The sequence below is a fragment of the Archocentrus centrarchus genome, chromosome 20 (assembly GCF_007364275.1).
Source record: "Archocentrus centrarchus isolate MPI-CPG fArcCen1 chromosome 20, fArcCen1, whole genome shotgun sequence".
NCBI classification, from domain to species: Eukaryota; Metazoa; Chordata; class Actinopteri; order Cichliformes; family Cichlidae; genus Archocentrus; species Archocentrus centrarchus.
In genome coordinates this window covers 6,462,935-6,490,710 of record NC_044365.1, presented here as the reverse complement: position 1 = coordinate 6,490,710, position 27,776 = coordinate 6,462,935, and the positions used below count along the sequence as shown (strand labels likewise).

General features: G+C 39.2%; 1 long non-coding RNA gene across 1 annotated transcript; it reads right to left on the bottom strand.

The window, feature by feature from the left end:
* Nucleotides 1-854: 854 nt before the first annotated feature.
* Nucleotides 855-3,311, bottom strand: LOC115799824 (uncharacterized). Its single transcript, XR_004021622.1, has 3 exons — nt 3,281-3,311; nt 2,794-2,865; nt 855-1,340 (listed from the first exon to the last, which is right to left on the bottom strand). It is a non-coding gene; the product is annotated as an uncharacterized LOC115799824 (long non-coding RNA).
* Between the last annotated feature and the right edge of the window lie 24,465 nt (nt 3,312-27,776).

Sequence of the window (27,776 nt, the reverse complement as noted above, 5' to 3'; positions counted from 1 at the left end):
GAGGGAAAGCCACAGGATTATTCATCAGCTTGAAACACCTGAAGAAGAAAATGTAAATTTCACTACAGTTTGTCCATTACTTTGGGTGAGACTCACAATGGAAATCTGGGGATATTATTACCCTGTGGATTCTGAAACAAAAAAAAATTCCAATTATCTTGTTGTCTGTCTGTTGTCTAAAAGTTAACAGACCAAATGCAGGATTAGAATCAAATGATTAGAAGGTATATTAGAAGATTTGTCGTTTCGGTAGAAATTCAAAAACAAATGATATAGTGACGTTATGAAGACAAATAGATGAAGTGAATCATTTTGATGACCGCAAGGTCTGGGATAAATTTTGAACAGTTAGTTTTGTAGTCAGTGAGTCAGACACAAGGAAAATTGGTAAGAATCAAAGTGGCTACATCTGAGCATCTTTCAAACAGCAAGGTTTGTGGGGTGCAGCTGGTCAAGCATGGTCCTGCAAATGTGTCAGACGCACCAGTTTATTTCCTCTTAAGCACACATCAAAAAAGTCCAATGAGGGCCAAACCATCACCATTGGTGACTGTGACAGTAAAAACATTCTATCTGAGAGAGTGTAAATGGGTAAAATTATTTGAGAAATGCTAGAAAAGATTCAAATGCACCAGGTTACCAGTGACCTGTTCAGGAATATTGGCGGGTTTTATTTTAACCATATGCTAAACAGGCAAACTTTCAGAAAGCAGATGTTACATTTTAAATAAAGTCTCATATATTTAGGAATTACAGTTTTTCTATTACAAAGTATATATATAATATATACATATCAGTGAGCAATATGAACTCGACTTTAAATACAGTATGTACACACTCACTTATGACACACACTAAAAGAAACAACTGATCTACATCTGGAGCAAATACCTGCATCACTCAGAGGATTGGTGAATATGATCAACTGGAACTGAAAATATTTGAATATCACAATACACAGGACATGCAATATGAAATAGACCTTCTTCTCTTCTATCAACTATAACTGCTGCGACTATACAAATGAACATTGCAACTAGGGTATAAACGCTGAGAATAAACTGTCAATTATCCACTTCAACAGTAGAAGTCTAAATGCAAATTTTAATCATATCAAGGAATATCTAAACCCGTTTTCACAACCATTCAGTATCATTGCCATCTCTGAAACTTGGATTATATGAACAAAGGAATAGACTTTGATCTTGAGGGTTATGAATTCTAAACTGGCAAAAGAATGGTGGTGGTGGAGTGGACTTGTACATGGACAAATATTTGGAATTTAAGGTGCTGGAGTACATGGCCACAGATAATGTATTAGGATGTATAACAGCTGAAATCTGCAAGAAAAAAATAAAGGCAAAATTCATGAACTGTAACATCATGCAGTTTTTTTTACACTGTATGATTTAAATTTATTCAGCTGTCTGAATAAACATAATACTGTACTAATAACACATTAAGGATAACAAATATGAGCACACATTCATCATAGTGAAAGCACTGGTTAATAGAAAAGATGATTGGGCATGAAGTTATAGTATAAGATTTACATTAGCTTACAGTTTTTTTGACCTCTTGGATACACTATTCCAGTTGGCTCATTGCAAACAGTCAGCCAGGTTAACGTACAGTTTGCACAGAGCGGTAAAGACAAATGATTGCCTGAAAGATCATCAATGAGAAAAATTAGGTCATAAGATAGCAATGTTTCTCTTCCCTCTTCCCAGATAATCTGGATGCAGTGAAATCAAGGTAATGAAAATGTATTTTAATACCAAATGTAAATGTAAACCCACTGATCAGACAATAATGTTTATCCAGAGTCTTTTAATCCCTTTCACATACAGTACCAGTCAAATGTTTGGACACACTCACCTGAATGTGTAAGCGTGTCCAAACCTTTGACTGTATATGGAATGGAGACAAATAAATGTCATCAACTGAATGTAGACTTGCTGCAACACAATAAAGTGGAGATGTGACATTTTCGATAAAAGAGATATCTGTTTGATTTTTTGTGGCTATTGTTATTCCAGGGCTGATCCACTGATGGTAGTTCAGCCGCAAACAACAAGCATGACTTTAACAGTAAGTTCAACTTCATATGCATTTGCTGCTAAGCATCCCTCTGTGCTCTCTGCTATGTGTCTGACTACGTTTCTGCAAAGCCCACAGCTACCACTTAGCCTGTCCAGAGGAGCTGAATATCTATCAGTATTATGAAACCAAACCTTTGATCAAAGGATTTGGGATTATCAAGAACTTGCAATTTGGAGTTAAAAAGAAGCAGCTGATAGGTTGAACTGCTAAAACTGTTTCGGCTGACAAAGTAGATAAGACTCAAGAGGAGTACAGGGGAGAAATGCACAATACAATTTCCATAGTATTAGAGTGTGTGTGGGTGTGTTTGCATGCACGATCATTTTTGTGAATGCCTTGAGCATTTTCTGCAATAAGACAGAGTATCTCTGCCCCATTTAACATGCCAATGTCTTCCAGCAAACAGGTAAAATTAATAATTTCCTTGAAGCTTTACTCCAAGTGTGATTTGTTGGAAACATTATTAAGATCCCAATGATTTGTCTTTTTATTTAGTTTGCCCAAACTTAACCTCTTGATGAGCTTGTATAAATATACACAGAGATCAAAGGGGCTGCTTGAAGAGCTCTGAGCGACATGCGTTCAGCTCTCACTATTCTAAATGACATGTTTTCAAGAGTGTCAGTGGGAGATCTTGATGCCTTTTGTCAAAGGGGGATGGAAGTGTGAACAAGTGGTAATTTAACTGACTTTGATTGTTTCGAACTCTTGCCCCTTGACCAGTTGAATAGGGCTTCTGTCCACACAGCCAGAACAGTGTGCCTAAAACATTCATAACAGGGAAATCGACATCAACTGACACCATACAGATTAAAAAGTTGTAATAATATTAGTGTAACCCACATACTACTGATCGGTATGAATGGGCCCTGAGTTCGTATTCAACGGCATTAATTACTTAACCACTATAACATCACACACTCTACAATTGGAATTAACAATACCACACTTTAATTAGAAAACCACCAAAAACACACTTAAATCAATATTTCAGTTCTTTCAGGTCAATTAACGGTTCAAATATACATGTATCCCCACACACAACAGTCCCAAATAATGTTATTAAACAAAACAAACCCGTTGCAGGCCTGATTCGGAGCTCGGGTACGGTGAGACCAGAAACTTTGCGGTCCTTTCACTCAATTAGAGCCAAAATAAAATAATAAGCCAACAGTACCTTTTTCCAATATGGCGGTGCAAACGTTCAGTCCACGTTGTCCCACACAGGCAAGAAGCACAGGGAATACCCGTCTGGTCGCCGTTTCCCGCGTAGCCAGAGGAACTCTGAACTATAGGTAGCTCAGAGCGCTATCTGGGATCCTCTTTTGTCTGTGTGCGGTAAGAGTCAGCTGAGTCCTGTAGCGATTAGCCGGGCTAGCCAACCGCAGCTTTCCAGACGATCAGCGCGGCTAATTTCCGCTCGATTATCCAGCGAGCAAACCACGACTTTCAAGTCCAAACACTTACAGGCGTAGGCTGCGCCAAATTAAACTGTCCTCCTTCCGTCCACCTGGCCGATGTCCGAACACGGAGTACCAGTTTAACTCTCCATAAAACTTTCACTTTTTCAGTCAAAGTCTAGCGCACCTCTCTTCTCGGGTCTCTCTTTTTCCTTCTCCCTCGCGCACACTCACACCACCTCCAATCAGCAGCCAGTACAGAAACAGGTGACTAAATTGAAACACTAGATTGGCTTTCCTTCACAACAAATGAAATGAACAAATAAAATAGAATATTTATGGCAAATTAATTATCTTAACACCTTAACATTTGAAATTTTAACATTCACATAAATGCATTTAACCACATTCAATCAACTTATTTATGTCCATTTCCTACAGGGCTACATTAGAGAAAAATATTAAATAAATATTTAGACCACCAAAGCCTGAGATATTTGCTTATAAGGCTTACTTGTACATAGATGGATTTCATTTCTTTAGCAACCACCTTTGTAATATCCATCCATCCATCCATCCATCAAAACAGCCTCACCTTGATGTAAGTTGTATAATAAAGGGTGCAATTTGCTGGAGGGGGGGGGGTCCTCCTCGTCTGGTTTCCATGTCCCTGCCTCTGCCTGCATTTCGAAACTCTTGTTATGAAGGGTGTCTCTGCAGACTTGTTTTGCTGGCTCTGCATTATGGTGTAGCTATGTTGTGTTGGACTGATAGCCAAATAGTGGCAAGTGGAAGAGGGGTTTAATTCTGGATTCTTAAATGTTTGTGTTGCAAGTATCTGAAGGGGAAAAGGTGAGTCTGGGAAAAGTGTTATTGATTTCATTAAAAAAATATATCATTGTAAATGCTGTGGTCATATTTTATGTGCTAAACTCATAGAATTCATGACAGCAGTACAGGTTTCAGAGTATATAGGAACCCTTGAGCTTTTTTTTTCACAAATTGTACCATGTGTATAATAATCAATGCTTTACAGCAGAAATCTGCCCAGTTATATTGAAATGTTTCAGTATGAGACGTGCATGAGGAAAAGTCAAGGCCACCAAAGTGATTGCAGTTTTCACTCAAGCAATCATTAGCACATGTTACACATTTTTACTGCAGCCAAACCAGAATCTATCAAGATACAGCAAATCAGTCAGTTTGTCAGCAGACTAAGCAGGAGGATGATCACAACCAGCCAGTTTGGGAATCCTGTTTAAAACACACCACAAGCACAAGATCCTGAAAAAACTCATCATTGATTCGCCCAAGGCAGGAATGATATTGTAACAATTAGAGCAGGGTAGATAGACTGCAGGACATTTATTTAGCTAATGCACTCAGCTACGGCATCCTGATATCACCACAGCAAAGTGGTGATATCCCTCTTTGGCTCCCTGGTGGGACATCGTAATGAAAAATATAATGCAGAACCTTTAGAAAAATGGATACGGCAGTTGAACCTGCAAAAACCACATATACCTCCTGCTATGAATGTCTTTGCAAAATGTGTACACTGATGATGCACTGCTTTCATCAAAGCTTTCGATGTGTATGTGATGAAGCCTGTCTCAACATGGAGCAAGGGATGCCTGTTGTCTTTTAGCCAGACTACTGATGATATGGATTAGCTGTCCCTGTGTCTGTGCCCAGTTTTCTCTTTCTTCCTATCTTCTTGCTCACACAAACACAAACACACACACACACACACACACACACACACACACACACACACACACACACACACACACACACACACACACACACAGCTCTGTTTCTGCTGCCTGCTTTCTTCACAGCGCATGCAGCCCTCTGGCTCATCTCGCCAATGTGGATTATGGCCCTCTCACAGCTATCATGATCTTACACAAACAACATTTGTCAGCTCATTTATCACTGTTCCCCCCCAGTTGTCCACTCTTGTCTATTCATCTATGCTCTATTTCTGCATCCCTGCCTCCAGGGCGAAAATACATGCTACCTCCACGGCTGAAAATAACCCCCAAAAGTCCCCTTTGATATTTGCGCAAACCTGCAAACGTCAACAGGGATAAGTGAAGCTTGACTGACTTGCTAACACCCATTGTGTTTTTTGGTAACAAGACATGATGCAAGCACATTGTAGAAATACCATTTTCCATCATACTATCATATTCCATTTGCATTGTCTGTTTAGGGAAAGATTATCCATCTCTGAGCAGAAGTTATTGCTGTGGCTCTAAGGGGATTTTGCACTCAGAGATGGGGTGTTTGAGGCTCACTGGGTCAGCAAGGTGCCGAGCTGTGAGCTATATACACACTTTGATAAAAGTCAGCGCTCACAATGGAATGAAAAATCTCTTACTGTCAGCCAGGAGGTGCAGACTTCGCAGCTTTTAGGGATAAGGTTGGTTACTTTCAATAAATGACCTGACTGACTTCGGGGTTATAACCTCTCTGATCCTCTGACAGTCAGACATGAATGTGAGGTGATGGAGTGTAGCCTCCAAGTCAAGCCTCTCAGCTCAATACCCTCTATCATTCTGAAGAAGGTAGACATCGTAGGCATTATTTACTGACATGAATGAATGCATACATTCTCTAGCCAAGCCCTAACCCCTGAATACACTGTAGAGCTATACATGGACCTGAAGAGACTTCACTGATTCAAAGCAAGGGAAGAACTCATGCGATTCTATGAGTAGTTGTGTATATAGCTCCATGGATACCGAGCCTGTCACTTCAACCAGTAATATTTATATAATAAGGAGACAAGGCAATAAAACACTGAATACAAACTTAGGGTAAAATTCCCCCATCAGTCAACAATAAAAATGGAAAACACAGCCATTTGTGTAATTTCACTTATGCTTGAGCAATGTAGAGGTTCACAAGTGTTTCACTGTTGTGCCTTTGACCAGTGAGATCAATGTCACGGCTGTCTCTCCATTCATTTAGAGGTTTCCAAGATGGCTGCCACGTTAGGAGACTTGCTTCTAGAAGAACTTTGTTTCAGCTCAAAGCTAATCGCCCAGCTAACTAACTGCAGTTGATTTATACAGTACCAGTCAAAGGTTTGGACGCTCACTGTGTCCAAACCTTTGACTGGTACTGTATGTCCTTCAATGCACTGCTTTCTTGCATTTGAGCACTATCTCTTAAAGTCTTCAAAATAGCAATTTTTCTTTTATAATAGCTTTGCCCTCTCAGTCAGCTTCATGAGGTCATCTCATGGTCAAGGCTTTTCCGACACTGCTAACAGTCTTGCCACATACTCTTAGTAGTTGTTGGCTGCTTTTCTCTTAGCCTTAGGTTTAGTTTTTTTTTCCTTTTTCTGTTAAATGCCAAAACAGAAAGAGAGCCCAAAGCAAAAACAGAAAAACCACAATAAAAACAAAACTAATCTAAAAAACACACAAAAAAGCAAAACCACACTGCTCAGTATTTCCTTCTCTGGCAAGAATCTCAGCTTATTAACACTTTTTGAGGCATATTTTCAGTTCTTGTTTAAGAGAATCATGGTAATTAGATGGTAAGTGGTAATGGTAAGTAGAAGTTGGTTGAGCTGTGGCATAGGAAGGAGTGTGGGTTGTCTACCAATCAAAAAGTAGGTAATTCAATTCCCTATAGGAGGGCTACAGTCTGTATGTTCAATGCTGTGATGTTTCTTTCAAGAATTAGCTGAACCCTTTTGACATATTCCCCATAAGTCCAGTGCATGAATGATTGATCCCCACACTAAATATTTGGCAAGATGTTCTTTTCATGATGTTCTCCATCCGGGAGTTGTAAAGAATTTAGGTAAGAAAAAAAATAGTTGAGCCCTTGGTACAAAGTATCATAAGCATGGGGCTTATGATAATATAATACACTCATCTTACTTAAAACATATTAATTCTTGTTCTGCTTAGCTGTTCACATTAACTGAATTATAAACCTTCACCTATGCCACCCTGTGGTTGGTGGTTTCTTTACTACAGTACAACCCTGAAGGCCTGGTTCAAATAGTCTTCTCTGTATGGTCTATAATAAGATGTGTCTGCTTCTTAAACACTGAGAAGCATTGATGTAAGCTTCAATTTGAGGTGCCATTAATGTTTAATTAATGTGGCTGATAATTCTAATGAGCTGATCCTGTGCAACAGAGGGAACTCTGAGTCTTGGATGGTCCTCATGAGAGCCTGTCTCCTCAGTCTTTGATGGTTTTTACAACTGCACTTGAAGAAACTTGAAGTCTTCTTGAAGTTTTTCATCCTTCCTAGCATTAGCAAATACAGCTGGCATCAAGAAATGCCACCTCTCTGATGCTTAAAATGACAATTATGTCCTAAAGTCTGAAATCTAGTTGTTGGATGTTGTTTAGGGATGTTCCTGGAACCTGGTTTATTAGTCAATCAAGCATGAGAAAAAAAAAAAATCAGACAAATCAGCCATGATAAAATCAGAAAACTGTCAAAATGTGTGCCATCTAATTGACAAGCTAACTTTCACTGTACAAATTTTTACCTATGTGTTTAATGGCCACTTCAAATGATCAGTCACATATTTCAGTACTTCCACACACGTGTACAGAATGTGGTTACAGTGGTTATATGTTCATTTACTCTGAAACAGCCTAGATGCAATCTTTGATCCCCTGCATCACAGTACTGCAGAAGTACTCTGAACTGTACTGTTGGAACTTTTTTTGTTTAGATCTTATAAACACCCCCTCTCTGTGTTTGTAAGGACTAAATGAGCGTGCCATTATCTTCATGGGCAGCAGTTGGCTGCGTAACATACAGCTAACTAGCATTGTACATTAAGAACAACTACTATAACTGACAGTAATTCTGGTGGCAACTACCAGCAGCAGAAATAATTGTCTACTCAACAAGTTGCACAAAGTGTGTATTTTTCCTGTGCAGCCTTTAATCATATGTTCAGTCCCAAAACTGGCACACAGTTAGACAAAAATGAAAGAATTTCAGCCTTAAAGGAATGCCAGACTATCGCTTTTCTTGCTTTGTTAGGGGGTCTTGTCACAATATGGAGTACAACAGTGGTTACATAAGTAAACAAAATGATCCACTGAATAATATGGCCTGCACTGTGGTACAGCCAGCTCCAATATTTTATTAATTTGCTATATAGCATTACATAGCAGGTAAACGTGTCATGCATTGCACCCACACAGTTTATCCAGCTTGCTAATAAAGTTTGTTAACTTAGCATCACCCTTGTGTCTAAGACTGGCCAAGATGCTAATGCTGAGGCCACCAGCTCCTAAAACTATATATAATGCTATGCTTGCCGCAGCTCACACACAAACACTGCTTTTTTTGATGCATATGAAACTTTTTTGTTTTGTACATAAATTTTGTAATTAAATTAGTTATTTTACAGTTCCAGTTTCTTCAGGTTTCCCTACACTGTATTAAAATAGCAAAACAACACTTTGTTTTGGGCTTATGTCAGATAAATGCCTTGGTGATTAAAATAACACACAGTGTGCATCTTCAGCTCAAAGTGACAAACATTTTTCATACTAGCAGAGACGGGATGTACTTACATTCTCTTATTGGCATCAGCAACACCAAAGCATCCCCACATTGGTGGAAAGTGAAAAGGCCACTATTTCAGAGACCACTGGTTTAATCTCCTGAAAGGAGGTTTAATAGCTCTTTCACACATCAGCTTGATGCAGTGGTGTATAGATGGAGGTGCATCTCATTTGTCCTTTCCACCTGAAGCGATCAAACAAATATTACAGTTCCCTTTAGAGAATCTGTGTCCTTCATTGTGAGGCAGCTACTAGGATGACTGAAACCTCTTGATACCTAGATAGGAGAGATGAAACTTTATTGATCCCTGTGGGGAAATTGGATCATCACAGCGGCAAAACAGGGATAAGATGCAGCATGGGAATAAGATAAGTGGACTCCAGCACACAGATAGAATACAGAGAAGGCAGTACCAAAAGTAAAATTACTTCCTGCCTACATGAGATACACACCAGTATACTATGAATATACTGGAAATAGGGATGCACAAATATAACAGCCTGTCAGACCAAGTACTAGTATGACTACTTATATTTGAGAATACAATTAATGCTATTAAACCACATTGACTGTGCAGACCAAAGCTGCTACAGCTTGGGTGGCTTGTGAGTGTTATGTGCATACCACTTTGCTTGTAATTCAACTTGCCACTGTGCAGTGAAGCAGTTGAAAGTCACTGGGCTGGCACTGCTGGTCCAAATCTCAGTTGTGAAGCTGAAGACCAAAATATCCTGAAACAGGCTGTCAGGGTGCTTTTCCACAAAGTCAAACACCCTTGGCAAGACAGCCTCTGTGATGGTAACAGCTGGGAATCTCATATTCAGGCTCCAGCACACTGAAAGGTAAAGAACTCTTGTATTATAGACAACCTACTACGAATGGTTATCAAGTTATTTTTACTGCTTTGGATATTTTTTCAATGTTCAGCTTCTAATTTGCTTGTTTCCCACTTCTAGGCTTGGCAATAAGCTTTTCTTGACAGTTTAGCAGAGCAGCTCTTGCAGTCTGCTTCACCTTAATCATTACTGCTTATCTTAGGCCATATGAGGTCTCAGTACCCATAACCCTAACCACGTGATATAATAATATATAATAAATTATAATAAAATGCAGTTTGCTAAACCATATAATATTATAATATGTGGTTTTTAGCTTTATAAAATTGCTCTCCCAATCTTAGCATTCACCTAACAGAAAAATTAAAAATTGTAACCCGACACCGATTTAGAACAATTAATATTTTTTCTAAAAAACAGGCAAAACATAGAGTAAAAAGGCCTTTACACACCAAATGAGTAAATTTCATGTGAATGTTTCGTGCATTAAAAATATTTTTTGGACTCGCTCGTTCTTAATGCAGCATCATTTCACAGGATGAATCTGCAATTTTTGTGGATCAAGTTCGATTTTTCTGATTTTCGTAAGCGAACAAACAGATTTGACCAATCAGAGCGCGGCATTTAGCAACATGTGAGCACATAGCGCAAAATGCACACCAATACACTGAATATACAGTGAAGTGGGAACATTAAAATGATACTGTTTTACTTCAGGCACACAGCTAGATGAAATTCCTTCTCTGCCTCCTCAGATGTGATCCCACCTCTGCCAACAAGAGCCCAAACTGCCCACTGACATCCTGAAATATCGTGAAAGCGGCCATGATGCAGCTTCAACTCTGACTGCAGCAGCAGGGACAGTTTCATGGTTTTCATGAACCCAGAATCTGTTTCTTTCTTCTCTTGTTTAGAAACATCAGGACCTCATTACATCATCACTTGATGTCGACTGCATTTGTTTAACTGTGCATTTTATGAGGACAAATTACCTGCAAAAATTCAACAGGTTCATTGTGTGTATATAGGTTGAAAGATGAATTTTGTGTCGTTTTTAACACAACGCGTCCGGTGCGTAAAGGCCTCTAGGCTTACTCCACATAAATGATAGTAACAACTCTCATAGGGTTAACCTCCTAACATCCACCAGTCTGCCAGTTACCTGGAACAGAAAACCCAAATAGTTTCGGAAACTCTGCTTGTTTAGTATGAGTGTGTCTGTATGAGAGGGACAAAACTACAGAAAGACAGAAAGAGAGACAGACATGCTTGGTGATAGTGGTCCATATATCTGAAGGACAGCAAAAGATCTGTGCATAGTAGCAGGGATGGAGTACAGTACAACATGCTGTAGAGGAGACACACAGGCTAAGAGCAGCAGAGCTAAGATTCTGTCAGACTTCAAGTTCTATAGAGACGAGCAGCTGGTGGCTAGCCAACCAGAAATAGTGATGGCTGACAAGGAGCAGAAGAGGGCAGCTGTGATAGATGTGGCAATCTCAGCTGATAGTAACATCAGGAAGCAGGAGCGTGTCTGATAGAGATCATCGTGTTTGTACTTGTAGTCATGCCTTCCAGCAGTTTGTTAGTATTCCTTGTGGTTTCACAGTTTTCATGTTTTGTTCCTTCTCTTTTTTTGTTTCATCTTATTCTCTTCACGTATTACTTTCCTTCCAATTCATTCATGGACTTGTGTATGACCTCAAACTTGTCAATTAAACATTTAGAGTTTGGACATTTTTCTTTTGTTTGTGTCTCCCTCTCACTTTCATATTTTTGGGAATTTAACTCAATATTGTGTTGACATGAAAAATGTATAACCTTTGATGTAAGCCAAAAAAAGTGTGTGTTTATATATATATATATATATATAAATCTATCACTGTCCAATAAATATATTTTAATGTATAAATAATAATTAATTAAAAAATGATCAAACAGCCAGTGTATCAAGCTGTGTTACAGTTTCCTCTCTTTCCAGTTTCTACCTTCTTACTATTTCAGGCAGTGATGTGTGGGTGGCAGGAATCATCCCAGCACACCCTGCTGTGCTGTTATTCTCAGATTTCAGCTTTTGCGGGCAATCTGTAGGATGTCAGAGGATTAATAATATAGAAGATAGATAGATATCATGCACTGCATCCTAATCACTGGCCAGGGCTACTGGCAAGAGTACTTAGGTTTCAGAAGCTCCCCTTCATATTAAGGAGTCACAGATGGAATAATTTCATTTGCGATGCCTGCTCCAAGTTTGGAAGTCTTGTTCATAACAGAGAGGGTAAGTGTTGTGTGAGGCCAATGCATTTTCACACTGTTAAATTAATATGCAGTTTAAAGGTATGCCAGAGTAAAAAACTGGTCACTTCAAATAATTTTAGAAAAGGAAAAAGTCAAGTTAACTCACAGTGTGGGCACAGTAAGGATAGATGTGCTTATTTCTTATTTTTATTTATTTTTATTATGGCCTTTTGCAGCTTTATTTGATAGGTTAAAGTGGAGAGAGAGAGATGGAGGAAGGTGCACAGTAAATGGCCATCTGTCAGGACGTGACCCCGGGACAGCATACATGGTCACCTGCTCACCCAGGTAGCTAGTATGTTGCATCATTATGTGGAATGAGTGAATGAAGCAGAAATAAGTACAAGCAAATGATAATGTTTCCAGCTGGAACCAGTGTGCATTTTAGATAATGAGCGTAATAAGAATTTTGTCAAAGTTAGAACTTTGTGATCATATCTTTTTTTTCACACCCCTTCAAAGGTCTGTGTGAAACTTAGTTTCTGGTTAAAGCTAGAGTCAGGTTTAGGTTCAGGTTAGCTTAAAGGTTTGGCATTTAGTTGTGATGGTCATATGTGTGAGCGTCTGGGGAATGCAATAATGCAACGAATGTCTTCACAGCCAAACAAACATGCCTGTATGTTTACGGCCGTCCCGACACACAGAGTGACGTAAGGAGCAATCACACTAGTTGAAACACAGATAACCAAGAACAACTTTCAGCCAGCATATGAGAACCAGTTATCCAAACTGTACTGCACTGCACTTACTCAGGTCCCCAGCAACAGCTATACCAACTCTGAAGCAGCTTGGGTGAGTAGTTGTTGAGATGAGTGGAGAACAGGTTAATGTTGCATTTTTTTGCTTTGGGTACCTTTCAAAAGGTATAAGAACTTGTAATTGGTCAGTGAAGTAATACACAGAAGTCGGGATGCACCAGCCTATGAGCCGTAGTATAGTGAGGTAGGGTATGGCAGTAACTTGTTAATCACAAGGTATGCCTACCCTAAATCATACTGCACATCATCTTCCTTTGACTCTAATGGGGATCATAACTTTAGAAATTAATGTAATGTTATATTCATTAAGACTGTGAACTAGTGAGAATATCAATTCACCAGGTAAGTGTTTGAGGTCAAAGAGGACGAGCTACTATTGAGATTTATTGTTTCAGTGTAGACTGTTTCCAGATGCAGTGCTGAAAATCAGACGAGCTGGAAAAACAAATTCAGCAGAGGCAGGGACGTGTAGAGTGAGGAGGGGCAGATCTAAACCATCCCTCGCTGCAAATTTACAAATATTAGCAAATGTTGGCTGACTTTCTTTTATGACCAAGTACTTTTGGAACTAAAGTAATTATCATTAGCTTGAGCTTCATTTTATGTTAATGCAAAAAACAAGCTGTTAAATTAGCTTTTAATTCTCTGCAACCAGACTTCTTTTTGCAATGAATGAAGTTACTCCTCACTGGGCTGTTCCATGTAGACTTCACTTTTCAGACTCTGAAGCTATGTCCATCTTTTATTTAAAGTCTATAGAGTCAAATGTAGTGTGACTGTAGTTGGAGCTTTCTACCCATGGGCTCAATCAGCAAAGAAGTAGTTGGGTAGTCTTTTGACTGCATGCATGCACACAGTTGCACTTCACTGCCTGCCCAGTGTTTGTAAGCGCTCCCTAAACACCATCTCTGGGTCACATGTCTGTGTAGCTTCTCAGTCATGGTCATGGTAGCCTCAAGCGCTTAAAAAAAAAGATGACCAGACTTCTTTATGTTTCTGAAGATGCTTCATCTCATCTAAGAGGCTGAGAGTCCCACCTCCAAAGGGACAGCCCCCACTACAGTTAACTACCTTGGACTCTCCACATTTGGGATTTTGGGATCCTTCTTCTTCTTGCTGTACAGCCCGGCGTAGCTACCTCATCTGTGTTTGTGACTACAGAGCTCAGCATGCTACTGCTTAAATGGGAGAATGTGATTAGAAGATATGGAGCAGTCAACTACACTTGACACTGTTTCATGAATTAATCTGCCCACCTTCCTCCTGCAGCTGAGCTAAAACCACACTCCATTTTCATGAATGAAATGATTAGATAGTTGATAGAGGTGTTAACCAGTGAATGCTTTAAAATTTAGGGATCAGGACCGTTCTGAAAATGTTGCACTGAAAAAGAAAAAGCAGTACTGGCACACAAACCCTGTATTATCTATTTATTTAGTTCAATGGCAAGAAGCCACAACCACTTTGGTTTTTGACCAGTCAACAATCATCAGTCAGCGTGGATCCATTCATTTCTGAGGAACTGAGACCCGACTGAGCTACTCAGTTATATCAGGTTGGGTTAGGTCTCGCTTTACCACCATGGATCAAATGGACCCCTGTGCTATAATGTATGACCAAGTAATATGTCACAATAACCCTGTAGGAAAAAGTGGACAGAGTGGTAATAAGACTTTCAATTCATTTGAAAGTCATTTTTAATGACTTATCATTACTGGTATTAATCTTATATTGCAGCTCTTTCCCAGTGGGGCTGCTTGTTAATTGAGTCTATTAACTGATAGCACATGATGCTGCTGCTGCCAGTGTTTGTGTTCTTTTCCTGTTCAGGTCACACTTCAAACCCACCTAATTTTGGGTGGGATCTCTTAGTTTCTGCAGTGAAAAAACTCATTAAACCATTGATCTTAACAATAAAAAGTCAGGATTGTCTCTTCACATTAATGCAGTGCCCTCCATCTATTTGGGACAAAGACACAATAGTCATGGTTTTGCCTCTGTACACAAATGGATTATAAATTAAAAAAAAAAAAATCAATAGGTGATTGAAGTGCAGACTTTCAACTTCAATTTCAGGGATTTCACAAAAATTTAGCATAAACTGTTTAAACATTACAGGGTCTTTATACACAGTTCCCTATTTTCAGTGGTTCAAAATTAATGGGACAAACATATTTAAATATGAAAACTTTTTTAAATGGGACGAATAAATGCCTGGACATCAACAAATGTTGTGTTTCCTCCCTTGAGTTGCTCTGCTAGACCTTTACTGCAGCCTCCTTCAGTTGCTTTTTTGGATTCTGCGTTCAGTTCTGTATTCAATAATGGAAAACCATGCTCTGTTGGGTTGAGATCAGGTGCCATTTTTTTTTTTGCCTTGAGAAACTCTTGGGTTGTGAAGTGTACAGAGTATAGCCCTGTACAAGTCTTAATTCATCCTGCTACTCCTATCAGCAGTGACATCGTGAATAAACACTAGTGTCCTGGTTCCACTGGCAGCCATAACCTCTGCCATGTCATACAGATGGTGCGGTATGCCTTTCTCTCCTTCTCCATACATTACTCATCCCGTCATTGTGGTACAAGTTAACCTTGGTTTCATCTGTCCAAAGTTGATTCATTTTTCTTACAGAACTGTGCCACCTCTCTTAGATGTATTCTTCCAAAGTCGAATCTGACCTTCCTGGTCTTGTGTGTAATCAGTAGTTTGCAGTAGTTTGTTGTAAACTCTCTGTTTCTCCATTCATGAAGGCGTCTCTTGATTGCAGACTTGTCTTGACTTGGTTAGATGTTGTGAAGTGTTCTTCTTAACCATGGAAACAATTCAGTCATCATGCACTTCAGCTATCTTCTGTGGTCTTTCAGGCCTTTTGGTGTTGCTGAGCTGGTCAGTGCATTCATTCTTCTTAACAATGTACCAGATTGTTGATCTGGCCACTGGTAAAGTTTTTGCTGTCTCTCTAAAAGGTTTGTTTGTTTTTTTTTTTTTGCCCAGTAAAGGCCTCCTTCACTTGCACTCTTCGGGCTGTATATTTAAAATTGCAATAAAATTAAAATGAATGAATGAAAAGCTGGGAAATACAAATTCAACAGTTTGAATATATTATGTATGTTTAATTTGTCATGAAATAACAAGGGAGCAGGCCTCACCTGGCCATGAAACTGCTTGTCAGTCAATTGTGCCATGAATTTTGAACCTCTGAAAATGTGGCTTGCGTATAAAAACAGTTCATGCAGTTCATGTAAAACCCCCTTGAATTAAAGCTGAAAGTCTGCACTTCAATCGCATATTGAATGGTTGATTAACAAGCCACCGTGGTGGTGTACAGAGGCAAAACTACAAAAACTGTGTCTTTGTTCAGTTCAGTTACTCAGGTTTTGTTTTATTTTCCTTCATGTTCAATTTACAGAGTTGTGAAATTGAGTGACATGGGTTACACCATTGGCGGTAACACTGTGTCAGGGTGATAGGTATGATTAAGTCGTTGCTTTACACACTGTGAGAGACCGGACGAGACAGGAAGTACTGCTCTTCTTCAGTAATGTAATGCAGGTCAAATAAAGAAAAGTGATGCCATGTGAATGCAAGTAGTTGTGTTACATCTAACTGCCAGAAGCAGCTGAATTACACTCGTGTTACTAAAGTAAAAGGTAAATTAAAAATGACCCTGAAAAAGGGACCAGCAGAAAAAAAGTTGCAACATCTTTTTTTTATTTTTAAACCTCATCCTAACATTGTAAAATGTTGCACATTATAATAAACATTTTTACTATTGAAGAGTACTAAAGTATAGAGTGCCGTACAGTGGGAATGCAGGAACCCTAAATTTATACTTAAGTGCATTATTTGACTGCACTTGTTATGTTCATATACTGTAAGAATGGATGCTGTTACTGATCATGGCACAGTTAGCTTAGAGGATTTCATTCTTCATAAATACTTTGTGTAAAACACAAGTAAAAAACAAAACATTAAAACCTGTGTGAAGAGTTTAAAAAGAAGACATTGTTGTAGTTTTGCAGCTGAAAATGCTTACTGCCTTCAGCTCCAGTAAAGGGAAGGTCAACCATGTAGGCTGGAGCAGGACCTGTCCCTGATTTTAAAACTAGCAGTAACATTAAAATCAATTCTACAAGGCAGAATAATATGCCCACCTTACCCAGTGTGAAGCAGTTATTTGTCCCAGCCTCCCTGGTACAACCTAGTGGTTGCTTATTGTATACTCTGTTGGTGCCTCAGAGTGAACAGGTACCTGGTGTGGTTTCTGAAATGCCAGAAACTGTAGTAAGCTCCTAAGATGAAAGATGAATAGATATTAGTACAGAGAAAGACTTTGATCTTTCATTTTTAGAATATTTTTGAATTCAGAGAAGAACATATGATAAAAAACAAGAGCGTAAGGAGGACTCCAGCAATTAAACACACAGAACTTGTGATCTCTTTGAACCTCAGACTAAGCTCCAGTGAACAGCTACCATATGCAAGTTCAACACTTGGAATCAGCTCTAGATCTTTTAATCCTGTGAAGCCTGAACCATGAAATAATTGCCAGAATATTCAGTTCTTTTGAAACTGCAGTGTTTATTGAACCTTCTGACAAATGTTTTTAAAAATGAATCTGGCACTTTTGTTCCATGTACTGCTCACAGTGCACACTCAGCTGCATGTGTCTGATTGTATACATCAGGTTTTTCAAGGAAAGAATTCACACTGATGATGCAGAGGTCTCAAAAACTCAAATATGATGCACTTGGCATTGCAGGATTCATTTGTGATGGAACAGGGAACAGGCCTCACCTGGATATGAAAATAGGTGACTGTATATAAAAAATGAAGAATACTTTGAATTAAAGCTGAAAGTGGTGTACAGAGGCAAAAAAAATGTTAGTGTCCAAAAACTTACAGACTTAAATGTATGTAGGAATTATTGTGCAGAGATTGTTTCCCTCCAGCAAAAGTACGGAGTCCCATTTAATTTGGATAGTCGCAATTCATTTTCCTCCCCCGTCCTTTGCTGCATAATGTGATTTTTTCTTGTTTGTTTTTCTGTAATTTCTTTTTTTTTTTTAATGAAACTTTAACTCATTGGTTTCTGGGCTCCACAAGCATTTTGGCCACTGCCACATTCAGTTTTTGGACCTAGAAGTTAATGTATCATTAGATTCTATTAAATATAAAATACTAATAAAATGATAGAATTTCCTTCAGCTGAACTGAAGCACAGATTTTCTGGGTGGGTTGTACCACACAGCAGGCCATATTAGATGTCAGATAATTCTATCAACAACACAGAGCAGTGAGACCTAGTTAAATGAATAAATTGGCAGAGATGGGGCCTAATCTGAGTTCAAAAATGGGCACTTTCATTATAATTATGAATTAAGTATTTTTTCCAGCTAATTTGACCAGCATGTTAAATATTTGGGGTCTTTGGAGTATAATTGGCTGTTTTTTGAGAACTTTTGATTTTACTTTTACACACCAATAGAATTCTATTAGAATGCTCCAGATTCCTGAGAATTCTGACAGGAAGAAAGGGGTTAGCTGATGGATATTATAAACACCTAAATATAGCTAAAAAGCTGCTGTAGCTCCTAACAGACCTACTTGTGATCTAGATTTAAAGTTGTTCATTTAAGCTATATAGGACCATTTAAGCTTTGTACATTTATTCAGTTCACAACAAAAGCTTTATATTGTCCATCCGTCCATCCATTCGCTGACAACAAGCCGGGCAAACAACAATAGCTGGTTATAAGCTAACTGTATACCAGCTAATGTTAGGCTCCAATGTATTAAAAATGACTCTTTCTGATAAACAGTTTGATTACATTCTCAGATCTTATGAAAGTTTATTCTCTCAGTGTACAGGTCGTCAACAACATTACACCCACCTTGAAATCATCAACATCTCACTTCAATATCACTATCATCAGACACATTTGAGTTTCACCAATTCATCGACCCGTATCGGACTCCTTTCACGAAGTTTGACAGCCTGCCAGGTGTGGAGCATCTACACCTGGCAGTGATCACAGCCTGCACTCACTAGATGAATGTTTCACAAAATATTTAATTGTCACATGTCCATTTTTATCCCAATTTATTGCTAATTGTTGATATTATTAAAATGTTAAAATATGAAGAAAGCAAAAACAGTGATGTTTTAAACACTAACAGTAGTACACCTGGAGACAGCATTCACATTTAAGTCTGCCTTTGGCTAGCCAAAAAAGTTAGCTTCTACCCTTGTTCATGATTACACAACAGACTCCTAACACACTACAGTACATACCAACTAAACACTCCAAACATCTCACAAATCTAGCAAATATCCAGTTTTTACCATTTCTTTCTGGACCAAATATGCATCAAATGTGACAATATTCAAGAAAAAGTATGACGTAAATTATTTTGTCTGGTTTTACTTGATTTATCAACGCAATTTAAAAACTGGTGTATACTTTGAAGTCTGCCCTTTCAACACAAATTGAAACTGAATCATTGTCGTCCATCAACTCCAGAGGGTGAACGCAAGGATTACTATTATCAGTTCACAGCAATAAGGTTCCTGATTTTAACATCCTGATTGGCTGAGGCCTTTCTGTGTAGAGTTTGCATGAGCCTGTTGGAGATTCCTCCAGGTATTCACCCACAGTCCAAAGTCATGCCTGTTAGGTTAATTGGTTATTCCCCCCAAACTACCTGACTTGGATATGTGGTTAAGACAATCAGGAAGATTTTTCCTCCTAATCCACTTCTTTACATTTACTGAATATTCACACACGCGTGCGCACACACACACACACACACACACACACCTGCTAGAAAATGATTGTTTCATGTGATTTTGAGGTTTTAATCAAACTACCTGCTGACTTTAATATTTTTAATAAAAATTGATGAACATTTAAAAGTGTTATATGAACACATAATTATTAATAATATGCAAGAAAGTAGCATGCAAAGTTAATACATGAGTAAACTTACTGGAATTATAGTTAAAGCATCAACTTTTAAAAATACCTGCTTAAAAACTGGCACTTCAGATACTGCACATTGGGCATGTTGGGTTTTTGCTCTTAACAAAACACAGTGGAATTGGGCCTGCAGTGAGCATCGGTGTGGTGACTGGGTGCTGGTATGGAAGTGTTGGTAATAATTGCATCCATCTATCAAACCCCAGGTCAGTGTCACCATTTTAAATGACAACATCCTATGGTGCAGCTGCTGACTCGGGCATTGTCAGCAGTGTTATCATGCAGCACTTTTGGACCACTGTGTTGGAAATTGGCAACAGCAAAGAAAGAGGCCAGCAGCAGAGGTGTGAAGCTTGACCTGATGCTGCCACCAAACCAGAGACTGCAAAATAGCAGCTATAAGGTCAAAGATAAAGCAATTCATGCTGGAGGTGGAAAGCACTGAGATGGAAAAAATACAGAAGTAGCATAGGGTAAAATAAAATTTAAATGGTGTTTTAAAGCTAATAAAAATGTATAAGCCCAGAGTACACCTTATGTGTTCAGGTTAGGAAATGGGAAATGGTTATAAAACAAAAAATCTTGACCTGAAGCCTGGACATTGACAGTTTGGTAAATACAACATTAATCACACTCTGCATCCTGTCCTGACATATGACATAGAAGCTGAACATTTAACAATATTTCTTGAAAATCCTCTTTTGATAACATTTCATTTTACAGTGATTGATTACATAGCACTGGACAATAAATTGCATTAGAGTTGCCTTTCTCAAAGTGCCGTAACTAAGCTTAAAGAAGTGATTCTTCCACTTTTTGCCTCCTCAGTGAGTTTAACTCTGGATAGCGTGACTCCTCTAAAAAGAACGCAACAAATCAGAGATGCATGACTCCCTTGTATAGCTCACAAACTTGCCCCTTAAAGCAGATAACATGAAGCAGCAAATGAAATGGTGTTGCACTCATTTAGAACAAAATCTTCATTTGGCCTGGAAAAAAGTTTGTTATTCTATAAAGAAGAAATCTTCTCCTTGCATAAAATATTGTGAATAATCAGGCCCTGAAATATCTTAAATACCTCACAGTACCTTGTTATTATTATCAGTGTCATGGGTTGAGGATGAGGCTGTGGGAAGTGGACCCAAATGCTGAGCATTTCTTTTTCACTCATCTCTTTTCACTCTGTTTTTATACATCACCACTTTATTAGCAATTATTAACCTTTGGCTCTTTCTCCTAGAGTTTGCCTTTTGTCCTGTCCGTCTCTGCTCTCTACTCTACCCCCTCACCCCCAGCTGGTTGCAGCAGACGCCTGGCATCCCTGAGCCTGGTTCTGCCGCAGGTTTCGTCCAATTAAAAGGGAATTTTTCCATCCCACTGTCGCCAAGTGCTTGCTCATAGGGGTTTTTTTTTTAGGGTCTTTAGTTTAAGTGCCATTCACAACAACAATTGGCTTTATGAATTACCACTGTATAAATAAATTGAATTGAATTGCATTGAATTAATCCTAGCAAAGATGGTGATTTTGAGATAAAGGATATATAACACAAAGAAACTGTTGTTGCTGGGGGCTTTCTGATATATCCTGACACTGACAAGTGGTACTCATAAGCTGATGAAATGTTATATCATATGCTGCATTGAATCACTGTGGATTAGCTGCTCTTTTGTGCAGTCACTGAGTACTTCTTGTGGCGTCTTGTGAAGAACCAGAGAAGCTATAATGTCTACTAATGGGTTTTTCACATGAGAAGTGACACCTGCTAGTTTCCCATTCCTTTTCAGTAAGAAGTGAGCAGGCAGCAGGGGACTAGGCAGCACCTTAGGTGGCAGTATGGTGGGTAGGCGCAATGCCAAAAATCTGCTTTTGTGCATGAACTGAGAACATGCTTGCCTTCTAAAATAAAAATAAAAGTTTTGAGGTGCCACAACAAATTGAATTGAACTCACACATCAGTTAAAGGTGACAGAACAGAGGAAAGCTTGATTTTATGAGCAGCATTCTTCTGCTTTCAGCTGTTCCCTTTAGGGGTCACCACAGTGGATCATCTCACCATCTCACCCTATTACTATGTTTTTTTTTTGTGTGTCACACCAACCCTCTGCATATCCTTCTTCACTGCATCCATGAAATTTCTCTGAGGACTTCCTCTTTTCCTCCTGTCTGGCAGTTCCATATTAAATATCCTTTGTCCAGTATATCTGACTAACCACTGAACCTGAGCTGTCCCTCTGATGTACTTATTTCTAATCTTATCCATTCTAATCACTGCAAGCTTTAACATCTTCAACTCTACCACCTCCAGCTCCACCTCTTATCTTTTTGTCATTGCCACCATCTGCTACATCACGACAGGTCTCACTACTACTATATTTCTACTCCTGGCATGTTGACCTTTCCTCCTGTCTCCCTCTCATTTACATACATGTATTCTGTCTTGCTTCTAATGACTCTTATTCTTCTCTCTAGAGCATACCTCCACCTCTCTTCCAACTGCTACCTACTCTAACTACAGTTCCCAATGTTGTCTGCAAATATCAGGAGACTCCTGCCTGACCTCATCTGTCAGCCTGTCCATCATTATGGCAAACAAGAAGGGGCTTAGAACCAATTCCTAATGTAATCCGACACCTGACCTTGAGCCCATCTGTAAATGGTAAATGGACTGGTTCTTCTATAGCACTTTTTTACTCTGAGCACTCGAAGCATTTAATACAACATACGCCCATTCACACACATTCGTACAAGCACTTCTTGCTATCTAACATCCACACTCCAGTGGGTGGATCGCAGAGCAACTTGGGGTTCAGTATCTTGCCCAAGAATACTTTGGCATGCAGACTGGAGCTGCCAGAGATCGAACCACCAACCTTCCAAATAGTAGATGACTTACTCTACCTGAAAGAGCTAATGCCACCCACCTGTCACTCACCACTGTCTCACTGTCCTTATACATGTCCTACATCACCCTAACATACTTCTCCACCACCCCTGACTTCCTTATGCAGTTATATGTTACAGTTTACAGAGGCATAGACTTGATGGCGAGTGTTTGGAAATGGGGAAAGACGATGCTCTATCTCTCTGTCTGTCTATCTATCTATCTATCACCAGTCAAAATGTCTATATATCAGTAGATAGAGTATATAGACTACTACCTTTAGGTTCTAGGTCAGGTCATCTTTGAGGCCACTGGCTACCCATGCAGTGGAGTCCTTCGATGCATGCAATGGAGCTTCTTCTTGAAAGACGCAGACCTTTTCCTTTGGGGCGCCACCTTGTACAGTATATACAGTACAAGTCAAAAGTTTGGACACACCAAACATTTGACTGGTTCTGTAGGTGTAAATAAATTAATGAGTAAATTAAATTATTGTATGTATATTAACACATATTTTTTAGCTTGCATTACTCGTGTAGTATCCAATACTTAGTGAACACTTGCCTTGATGATTTTCACCTGTCAACGAGAGAGAGAGAGAGGACAGATGAAGGAAAGTTAGTGAACCGGTAAGTGCAGATGATTAGTAAGGAGGAACTGAAGGCAGCTATGAAGAGGATGAAGAGTGGGAAGGCAGCTGGTCAATATGACATACCCACAGACGTATGAAGGTGTCTAGGAGAGAGGGCAGTGAACTTTCTAACCAGATTGTTTAAGAACTGGAGAGTGAGTGGATGCCTGAAGAATGGAGAAGTGTGCTGATACCAATTTTCAAGAACAAGGGTGATGTGCAGAGCTGTAGCAACTACAGAGGGATAATGAGCCATACCAAGTTATGAGAAAGAGCTGCTGAACCGAGGTTAATAAGAAGAGGTGATGATCAGTGAGCAGCAGTGTGGTTTCATGCTGAGAACTAGCACTACTGATGCAATACTTGCTTTGAGAGTGTTGATGGAGAAATACAGAGAAGGTCAGAAGGAGTTTCACTGTGTCTTTGTTGATCTAAAGAAAGTTATGATGGGGTGCAAAGAGAGGAACTGTGGCACTGCATGAGGAAGTCAGGAGTGGTAGAGTGGGATGTCAGGGTGGTGCAAGACTTGTATGTATGAGGACAGTGAGGCAGTGCTGAGGTGTGTGGAGTGACTAATAGATACAAAGTTGGGTCAGATTACATCAGGGATCGGCTCTGAGCCCCTTCTTGTTGGCTATGATGTCTGGAGACAACACTGGGATCTGCAGTGAAAGTAGGGAGCAGCTGGAAGAGAGCCTGGAGAGGTGGAGGCATGCCCTTGGAAAGAAGAGGAATGACAGTCAATAGAAGCAAGACAAAATACAGGTGTGTGAATGAGAGGGAGACAGGTGTAACGGTGAAGTTCTAAGGAGTAGTGGAAGTAAAGGTAGATGAGTTTAAATGCCTGGGATCAACCATCCAAAGCGGTTGACAGTGCAGGAGAGACGTGAAGAAGACAGTGCAGGTGTGGGGTGATTTATGACAGAAATATAGCAGCAAAAGTGAAAAGGAACGTTTACAAGATGGTACTGAGACCTTATGTATGGATTGGAGACAGTAGCACTAACAAAAAGACAAGCGGTGGAGCTGGAGTTGGCAGAGCTGAAGTTACAAAAATTTTCACTGGGAATGACTATGGAGCTGTTAGGCAGGAAGAAAAGAGGAAGACCACAGAGAAGATTCATGGATGTAGTGAAGGAAAACATGCAGAAGGCTGGTGTGACAGAGGAGGATGCAGGGATATGATGAGATGGAGGCAGATGATCCGCTGTGACAACCCCTGAAGTTAGCAGCCAAAAGAAGAAGCAGAAGCAGATGAGTGGCTGGGAAATTTGTGATCATTGATACATCAAATCTTTATCAATCGCATCTCAGTGCAGTAACAACACTGTCAGAGTACACTCAGCCTTTCGACTCCTGTCACGGCAGAGGGGCTCACCAGCTGAGCATACTGCTCTACACACACTGCACTTTCTTTTCAGCTCTGAGTGAAACTAAGAAGTGCTGTGCTGCTTAACCACACGATAATTGTATTTATGAACAGAATGAGGTGATACTTTATTTCACATAAGCTATGAGCTTTTTGTTCCTGAGACAAATGATCACAAATGACCACGCTGAGCCTAATAATGAGCACATATCATTCATAAGCTCAGTTCGCAAAATGACAAATATTGAATTCATATGCCAAATGACTGCTCTTCTCTTCTTCTTTATGTAAAATGTATTGCTGGAATTAAATTTGCTTGCAGGTTATTGCAAGCAAATTTAATTGCAGGTTCAGGTACTGACACTGAAACATATTCCTCTTGGCACATCAGTGTTTTTAGAGCTTAAACATATTCAGTCTGTTTAATCACAGAGCAGTGAATATTATTAACTTTTGGGCACCTGTTTATTGCAGCGGTGTGTGTGTGTGTGTGTGTGGTCTCAGTATCCTCCACTCACTTCTTCCGCTTGTGTTTGATTAATGAGGAAACACATGTTCCTCTGCAGCCAGCATATTCTTCATGCCTTCTTTTAATGCTTTACATTTACATAAGTCATTAAAACAATGGCTGTGATTAGAAAGCGTGAATGACCTCTGGCATACATTCTTAGGTTGAATTGAGACAGGAAACTGCAAACTATTAATTCAAATAAATGCTCAAACAGAATTTTATTATTTAGTTATTATTTATTTATTTCAATAAACAGCTGTTTGATAAACAATTTCCTCGTTCAATGAGCAGGTAGAGAAAAGAAATTTGAAAAACTGATAATAAAAAAAAATCACTGAGTGATTTTGTCTTCCAAAGTGTGTTTCTGAAACATTCAGAGCTCAGCATTTTGTTACACATGCCTCTGACTCAACTATATCTAATTATTGCACTTTGTAGAGAACCAAGTAAAAAGCACATAAAAATGATTTAAATGTTTGTTGAATGAAAGAAAAAAAGAAACAGGTGAAGTGAATTCTGATTGGAATGGAATATCAAAGCATTGTGAATCCGGTGTTTCTGGTTTCTGTTCTGATTGTTTGTATTCGGTTCAACTCTGAGATTCAAAGTTTGGTGAATGCTTTGAAATTCCAAAAAAACTTCTTGCATGATTGGGATCCGCTCGGTGGTGGAATTCAAGGTTAACCCAAACCTCTCTCATTCCCATCTTACAGTGACTCATCGAGCATCAGCTCAGGCAGGTCACACAGTGAAGTGCAGCTGCCATCTCAGCAGATGAGTTGATCTCAGTGCCAGCCCACATCAGCTCTTGACTCATCTGATATCACTTTATGAATCTAATTGGCAAATCTCACATGCGGTAGGCTATTAGAGCTGCTTTAGCCTGCATATGGCTGCTGACCTCCATTCTTTTTCATGCTATGTCCGACTTAATCAGTGTCTCCTGTTACTTAAGTCTGCTGTGGATCTGTGCTGGATCCTGCTGCTCTCCCTGCCTGTGGATTTCCATATATGCTCTGGTTCCATACTGGCTCTGGTTACAAAAAGAATCTTGACCTGTGACCTCAGTGAACACTTTCATGATGGATTTATGGGATTAGTTACTTATTACAAGTCTTACTGCTTATAAAATAATATTTAATACTTTAGCAAAAACAGTCAAAAAGTAGGATACTTCACATGATGACTGTGGGAAAGTCGGAGGAGATGAACGAAAGAAGAGAGAGAGAGGAGGAGAAAACTGGAAAGAAGGAAAAAGAAGCAAAAAAAAGGGCGGACACAAAGGAAGCAAATTATCCATCAGGGAAGAGATAGTTTGTGATAGGGCTGTTTGTTATGGCAAAAACCATAATCACAATTATTTTGGTCAGTATTGTACTCTCAGTTATTAAAGATAATTACTCATTAACCTTACCAACATCATCTATAGAAGATAAGAAGACATTTTTCAGTGAGTTAGACCCAGAGTAGAAGATGTCTTTGACCTGAAAGCTTGCTTTGGTGCACCTCTGTATAGGAAATGAATGCATCTGATTTATAATAAAAGACAACATTACAAATTCATAGCAAAAACTAATACAAAAGATGTTTTTCTGAGACAAGCTTTTTTTCTCCCCACATCACTGAAAACCAAAATCATAACTGAAAATCAAGAATCCAGTACACTACAGTTAGACCTTCCCTTCAATCACCTGTACAGCAAACATGTTCAGCTCGAGACTTCATAACTGGACCTCACTAACCAATGAGTTATGTCACAGTAACGGCATTAACATTTAATACTGGAGACAGTATATGTCTTTCGTCATGAGCATGGAAATACTGCAAAATAAAGATTTTTTTCTTTAATTTAAGACTCTTCTTCTGCTGTATGGCCCAGAATAGTGTGCTGCTGTAATGGTTGTCATACTGACATGCTGGCAGAGGGCTGTGACTATTCCTGTCGCTACAGGAACATTCCTGTTGGTTCCAAACACTTTCATTCCATTTCACAATTATTGCGGCCAATGTGCTCCTGGGATCACTCAATAGTTTTAAAAGATCCATTGTCAAAATATATACTCAGTATAGGCACTGCATAAATATACAGGAAAGAGAGGCGTGACAAAGGAGAAGGAAAAGGCTTATAGTAAGTTGTATGTGAGGCTGGACACTAAGGAAGGAGAAAAGGAAAGGCAGAGGATTAGTAAGGAGGAAGTGAAGGCAGATATGAAGAAGATGAAGACTGGAAAGGCAGTTGCTCCAGAAGACATACCAATGGAGGAATAAAGATAATGAAGAGAGAGGACAGTGGACTTTAACCAGATTATTTGGCACAATCTTGGATTGTGAGAAGATGCCTGAGGAATGGAGAAGAAGTGTACAGGTAGTGTGTCTTTAGCACGCTTTTCTTTCCCACACCCCCTGCAGGTTGCAGCAATTAGCTGCTCATCCCTTAGCCTGG